Source organism: Pseudorasbora parva, chromosome 2 (genome assembly GCF_024679245.1).
Source record: "Pseudorasbora parva isolate DD20220531a chromosome 2, ASM2467924v1, whole genome shotgun sequence".
In the NCBI taxonomy this organism is placed as follows: Eukaryota; Metazoa; Chordata; class Actinopteri; order Cypriniformes; family Gobionidae; genus Pseudorasbora; species Pseudorasbora parva.
Genome location: NC_090173.1, coordinates 55,413,959 through 55,421,714, shown reverse-complemented (window position 1 = coordinate 55,421,714; position 7,756 = coordinate 55,413,959). Strand labels below are relative to the sequence as shown.

At 41.2% G+C, this 7,756-nt stretch overlaps 1 long non-coding RNA gene across 1 annotated transcript; it reads left to right on the top strand.

Moving 5' to 3' along the window:
- The first annotated feature begins 1,984 nt into the window (after positions 1-1,984).
- On the top strand, positions 1,985-6,473 carry LOC137055495 (uncharacterized). Its single transcript, XR_010900016.1, has 3 exons — positions 1,985-2,045; positions 2,176-2,424; positions 5,818-6,473. It is a non-coding gene; the product is annotated as an uncharacterized lncRNA (long non-coding RNA).
- The last annotated feature ends 1,283 nt before the right edge of the window (positions 6,474-7,756 follow it).

Sequence of the window (7,756 nt, the reverse complement as noted above, 5' to 3'; positions counted from 1 at the left end):
CTGAAAGTCAGATTCTCGCTGATGTAAGCTACACACGCTGTTAAAATGAAAGGCATTCAAACCCGTTTCCATTTTCCAGAAAAGGATCCGGCTCAAATTAAGCATTGGGTAAGGCAAAGTTCATTTTGGACCATGGCCATAGGCCAATCCTGGGGATCATGTGTGCTCTGTGTATTCTGACACCTTTCTGTCAGAACCAGCATTAACTTCTTGAGCAATTTGAGCTCCAGTAGCTCGTCTGTTTGATCGGACCACACGGGCCAGCCTTCGCTCCCCCCGTGCATCAGTGAGCCTTGGCCGCCCATGACCCTGTGGCCGGTTCTCCACTGTTCCTCTTGGAGCACTTTTGATAGAGACTGACCACTGCAGACCGGGAACAGCCCACAAGAGCTGCAGTTTTGGAGATGCTCTGACCCAGTCGTCGAGCCATCTTGTCAAACTCACTCAAATCCTTACGCTTGCCCATTTTTCCTGCTTCTAACACATCAACTTTGAGGACAAAATGTTTACTTGCTGCCTAATATATCCCACCCACAAGCAGGTGCCGTGATGAAGAGATAATCAGTGTCATTCACTTCACCTGTCAGTGGTCAAAATTATATGCTTGATCGGTGTATAAAGTAAGACATTAGAAAAAAATAGCTGGCATTTTACAAATTGGTGAATATGTATTTCATATCATCAATCTAGTATCTAACTATACAAACCCGATTTGCAATTTTATTAGGTCAATTGACAACATGATTGGGTATAAAAATAGCCTCTCTGAGTGGCTGTGTCTCTCAGAAGTCAAGATGGGCAGAGGATCACCAATTCCCCTAATGCTGTGGCGAAAAATAGCGGAGCAATATTAGACAGGAGTTTCTCAGAGAAAAATTGCAAAGAGTTTGAAGTTAGCATCATCTACAGGGCATGAAATCATCCAAAGATTCAGAGAATCTGGAACAATCTCTGTGTGTAAGGGTCAAGGCCGGAAAACCGTACTGGATGTCCGTGATCTTCGGGCCCTTAGATGGCACTGCATCACAAACAGGAATGCTAATGTAATGGAAATCACAACCTGGGCTCAGGAATACTTCCAGAAAACATTGTCGGTGATCCACCGTGCCATTCGCCGTTGCCGGCTAAAACTCTATAGGTCAAAAATGAAGCCATATCTAAACATGATCCAGAACCGCAGGCGTATCATCTGGGCCAAGGCTCATTTAAAATGGACTGTGGCAATGTGAAAACTGTTCTGTGGTCAGACAAATCATAATTGTAAGTTCTTTTTGGAAAACTGGGACACCATGTCATCCGGACTAAAGAGGACAAGGACAAGAGGACATATTGCATCAATTACAACATCATGGCTGCGTAGAAGAAGGATCCGTATACTGAAATGGCCAGCCTGCAGTCCAGATCTTTCACACATAGAAAACATTTGGCGCATCATAAAGAGGAAGATGCGACAAAGACCAAAGACAGTTGAGCAACTAGAAGCTTTGTATTAGACAAAAATGGGACAACATTCCTATTCCTAAACTTGAGCAACTTGTCTCCTCAGTCCCCAGACGTTTGCAGACTGTTATAAAAAGAAGAGGGGAGGCCACACAGTGGTAAACATGGCCATGTCCCAATTTTTTTGAGATGTGTTGATGCCATGAAATTTAAAATCAACTTATTTTTCCCTTAAATGATCCATTACATGAACATTTGAAATGCCATTTGTGTTGTTTTCCAAATAAAATATTGATATTTGAAACTTCCACATCATTGCATTTTGTTTTTATACACAATTTGTAGTGTCCCAACTTTTTTGGAATCGGGTTTTTATAATGTTTTTGTATATTTCTATGATAACAAGTTAAAAGGACAATTTTTACTGAATAATTTTTGTAATAAAAATACAGCAGTTAAATGAAATGTTCAGTTTCAGCCCATTTTATTTGTACTCTCTGAAATTCAGATTTAATTTATAATTCTGCATTTTGTTTGCTAGCTCAGTTCATTGAAGGTAGATAGACGTGGAGCCGTGAAAAGGAGAGTGATTGAGAAAAAGAGAGGTGAGCGAGAAGCTTTTTGTCTGTGGTTGTCTGGAGTTTGCATCTTTTTCTCTCTTTGTTTCAGTTGTGGGTTTAAGTGACAAGCCCAGTGGAGGCTCCCAGTGTGTGAGCGTTGCTGTGTGTGTTGCAGGGGTCAAACAGAGTATGCAGTCAGAGTGTGGGGTCTTCAGTCAAGGACCACCCTCACTCCGAGCAGGACGAAAACAGACCAGCTCTGAATGCAAACACACAGTTTGGATGCTGGTCAACACTGTGCCACACATCGCGAGCTTCTGTCTGCTCTAGTATCTAATGAGCTGATGTCTTGACAGCCAGAAAGAGAGGACACTTTCCCATGTCTAGTGACGGACCCCAGCAGAAAAGGAGACAAATGGTGGGAGTATGTAGTCTTTTGCTATACTTTCTGAAGCTTCGGTTCTGATTAGCTTCTTTATTACTTGCTAATGGTCTCGACCCTTAAAGGACCCTTAGCTCACCCAAAAAGGAAAATTCTGACATCATTTACTCACCCTCAAGTTGTTCCAAACCTGCATGAGTTTCTTTGTTTTGCTGAACACAAAAGATATTTGGAAGAATGTTTGGTAACACTTTACAATACTGGTGCACGCATGAATTCATGCCTAACTAATGCACAGATAATCAGAGTTAATGAATTACTAATGGTGAACTTACCCATTTATTAATGATTACTGCATCAGCAACTAATGAAGATTCATCATGATTAATAGATTAAGTAATCATTAAATTGTTATTAGTTAAATATGTCATGATGTATTAATTCCTTAATAACATATTATATTAAATATTGACTAATAATGTAAATGAATGTGTTAATTACCAAAACGGGTCAAAGCAATGCAATTGGTCTACTCTACTCTGATTGGTCAGATGATCCAGTCTGCTGTGATTGGTCTACTCTGCTCTGATTGGTCAGATGGTCCAGTCTGCTGTGATTGGTCAACTCAGCTGTGATTGGTCAGATGGTCCAGTCTGCTGTGACTGGTCTACTCTACTCTGATTGGTCAGATGGTCCAGTCTGCTGTGATTGGTCTACTCTACTCTGATTGGTCAGATGGCCCAGTCTGCTGTGATTGGTCTACTCTGCTCTGATTGGTCAGATGGTCCAGTCTGCTGTGATTGGTCTACTCTGCTCTGATTGGTCAGATGGTCCAGTCTGTTGTGATTGGTCTACTCTGCTCTGATTGGTCAGATGGTCCAGTCTGCTGTGATTGGTCTACTCTGCTCTGATTGGTCAGATGGTCCAGTCTGCTGTGATTGGTCTACTCTACTCTGATTGGTCAGATGGTCCAGTCTGTTGTGATTGGTCTACTCGGCTCTGATTGGTCAGATGGCCCAGTCTGTTGTGATTGGTCTACTCTGCTCTGATTGGTCAGATGGTCCAGTCTGCTGTGATTGGTCTACTCTGCTCTGATTGGTCAGATGGTCCAGTCTGTTGTGATTGGTCTACTCTACTCTGATTGGTCAGATGGTCCAGTCTGCTGTGATTGGTCTACTCTGCTCTGATTGGTCAGATGGCCCAGTCTGTTGTGATTGGTCTACTCTGCTCTGATTGGTCAGATGGTCCAGTCTGCTGTGATTGGTCTACTCTGCTCTGATTGGTCAGATGGTCCAGTCTGTTGTGATTGGTCTACTCTACTCTGATTGGTCAGATGGTCCAGTCTGCTGTGATTGGTCTACTCTGCTCTGATTGGTCAGATGGCCCAGTCTGTTGTGATTGGTCTACTCTGCTCTGATTGGTAAGATGGTCCAGTCTGTTGTGATTGGTCTACTCTGCTCTGATTGGTCAGATGGTCTAGTCTGCTGTGATTGGTCTACTCTGCTCTGATTGGTCAGATGGCTCAGTCTGCTGTGATTGGTCTACTCTGCTCTGATTGGTCAGATGGTGATTGCTCTACTGCTTACAGTGTGTTGCAAACAAACCCCCCATTACCATATTTGAATTTTAGCTCTGGAGGCTTCCTCAGCACTTGTATATACAGTGATTCAAACAGTAACAATGGTGTTGATGTTATCGTATGGATTTTGCTTTTGTAGCGTAGAATACAGCGTCTTCTTAACATGTGTCATCAACACAAACCAAAGCCTTTTCCAAGCCTCAGCTACAACTGCAGTGTTTGAGGACAGGTCAGAGTAAACATCGTCCGTGGGCAGTCAGTGAAGACTACAGGTGGGCATTATGCATTGATTCATTCTTACTCCTGGCAAGAATAAGCTGCAGTGTGGGCTAGACTTTAGGCTTATATTCAAATGTCTGGCTGCATAGGAACACTAACATAGAAGCTCAAACAACATGACAGCCCCTATAGTGTTGTGTACATTCAGACACTACTTCCATTCTCCCATGTTGATTACCACACGCAGGAGTCAGCCAGTGTTCAGCAGACCAGACTCAAAGTCACTGAAGCAGCCAGAAGCCACTTGTGGAGTGGAGTATGTAAAAGCTGTTTTCAATAGCTGCTCTCCCACTGAAGTGGGATTAGATTGCACATTGCAAGTTCCCATGGAACAAATGGAGAGTGAAGGGGTTTCTGGGTTACAGCGCTCCCTCCCACACCCCCAGAGGTCTTTAGAGAGGGAGTGGTGTGAGTTTGACTGGCTCAGCCTCTGGAGAAAGCTGCATGCTCAGCACGGCTCCTCCACATGAAATGAGCGGCCCGGCACAGTGCAGCTATTCACTAACAAACCTTTTCTATTCGGCTCCCCTACTTTAGTGAAACTCCAGGAAAGAGAGAGAGCGACCAATAGTGAACATGTATATGTTATACGCTTTGATTGGAGTAAACCTGTGACAAAATCATTTGACAGAATGCGATTTGGAAAGGTACACTGTCTATATACACTGAAAAATAAAAAAAATAAAATAAAAAAAACCCATTGTCCAATTTACTTAATCATATTGTTTGTTATCTACACAACAAAAAGTGTGTTTCTCTTCTAAACAGGATTTATTTGCTTTCGATTAATGTAATTCTCTAAAATGTGCTATCTACTACATTATTTAGGGTGATTGTGAACCAGTTATTACTTGAAATTGATTTTTGCTGCAAAGAGAACAATTGTTGAACTTAAAGGGTTAGTTCACTTCTGATCGCGTGTCAAACTGCTGAAATCACGTGACACTGGCGATCCGAATCATGAATCAATACGCTGATTCATAACCGTTTGAATCTTTATTTGTGGATCGAAAACAAACCCGGAAAAGAAGACAATGCTGAATAAAGTCGTAGTTTTTGGGATTTTTGGACCAAAATGTATTTTCTATGCTTCAAGAGACTCTAATTAACCCACTGATGTCCCATATGGACTACTCTGATGATGTTTTTATTCCCTTTCTGGACATGGACAGTATAGTGTGCATACACTTGCATACGCTCTCAGACTAAATATAAAATATCTTAAACTGTGTGTGAAGATGAACGGAGGTCTCACGGGTGTGGAACGACATTAGGGTGAGGAGTTAATGACATACATTTCATTTTTGGGTGAACTAACCCTTTAACTGTGTTATTTGGGGCAAAATTAGATAAAGGGCTTTATATAGTTTAATAGACAGAACCATTTAAATTACACTGGGTTACCATAGTGGAAAAGAGTGGAGCGATTGCTTAGGCTGCAATTGGGTTACTTAAAAATATTTCATTCCATGATGTTGAAGTTATGTGAACAAATTATGTTTGTCTAACTTAATGGATTCATGTGGAACCGATGTACATGATTAAATCATGTAAATCCAACACACCTTGTTTTTCAGAGTAAGGTCTAACAGCTGAAAATGGATGCAATGCCATGAGGTCAAAAGAACTGCCTGTAGAGCAGAGACAGAATTGTGTCAAGGCACAGATCTGAGGAAGGCTACAAAAATGTTTATGCTGTATTGAAGGTTCACAAGAGCACAGTGGCCTCCATAATTGTGAATAGAAGAATCAATCAAAACTCTTCCTAGAGCTCACTGCCCAGCTAATTAGGGGAGAAGGGTCTTGGTAAGAGAGGTGACCAAGAAGCCAAAGGTCACTCTTGCTGAGCTGCGAAAATCACATGTGGAGATGGGAAAAACATCATTGCAACAATCCACTGATCTGGGCTGAGCGGCCGGACGCAAGCATCTCCTCAGGACAGACACATGAAGATCACTTGGAGTAAAAAAAAGCACCCAAAGACATTGAAAAACAAAAATCTCTGGGCTGTGTTTCCCAAAAGCATCGTAAGCTTAAGCTTTTGCCACCAATGGTCCCTATGATCAATTTGGGCTTACGATGTCTTTGGGAACGCAGCCCAGGTCCAGTGTTTTCCAACCCGGTTCCAAGAGGCCCTTCAACACTACACATTTTTAAACTGGTTGAACTGGAGACTGCTCACAGCAAAATACAAAGATACAAAAAATCAAAAAAATGTGTCCAATTGAAAATTTGGTAACACTTTATTTTAAGTAGTTATATTAACTATTAGCTAGTTGCTTATTAGCATGCATATTACTAGGATATTGGTGTACCCAACCTCACAGCCACTACCTTCGGACACAGCCACGCCCACTCGTTCCCAATCACCTGAATACTGATTCAACCATCACCATCATCACCAGTGGCACACATAAAGCACTCCTCATCCCCACAGTCTTGGTCTGGTCTTGCACCAATCAACACTCCTGTACCCCGCGACTACCTGTGTCTACCTGCCCGTCTTCTTCATCTTCGTCCTCCTCGTCATCATTTGGATCACCGTCTTCGTCATCTGTCTTCACCCAGGAAAGTTTGTTGTCATTGTCTACTCACTCTTCGTGTCAAGATTCACCTTTAAGTTATTCCTGTGTCCGCTACCTCTGTTTAATAAACATCACTAAGCACTAACCACCTGTGTCCTCGTCTGTGTCTGACAATTGGCTGTTAGTAATTATAAAGCACATAATAATGCCTTATTCTCAATGACCTTATTCTACATCCCTTAATCCAACCCAATACCTAAATTTAAATACTACGAAACTACCTTACTAACTATTAATAAGCAGTAAATTAGGAGTTTATTGAGGCAAAAGTCGTTGTTTATAGTTTCCCACACTAAAGTAAAAATTTCCAAGTGACTGATCACATCTAAATTGTTCAGTTGTCCAAATTGAAATTCTGTGAATTGATGCAATTTCATTCACAGAAATTCAATTTGTCAACGGAAAAATGTAGATGTGATCAGTCACGTGAAAATTTTCAATTGGAGACCTGAATGTTTTTTTTACAGTGAATTTTTTAAATCTGATCCAACATCATAAACGAGTATACGAGTATATAGACAAAAGACTGGACACACATTTGTATTAGCATGCTGCTAAGCTGATGTAATCACAATTCATTTTCAGCACATAAATATTGGGAAATATTAACATTTTACATTTTAATTTATGTTTGTTGTTATTGAATATAATTACAATTTCTCTGACTTCGAATGAGTTTGTCATAATTCATTATGGGATTGCTTTCTCTGGGATCTATGTGATGCTTTCCTGAGACAAAACAAGATAGAAGAGTCTTCATGGTGTGTGTGAGCCTATAATGCCCTATAATGCCCACATTGGCAGTACAATCGGTTTTGGATCAGAGCCATAATGTTATGAATGCTTTAGCAATGTCAAATAAAGTTCTTTGAATCTTGAAACAGAGAAAGTGTTTTAGACATTCACTCTTTCGCCCCTTTATACGCTCTGA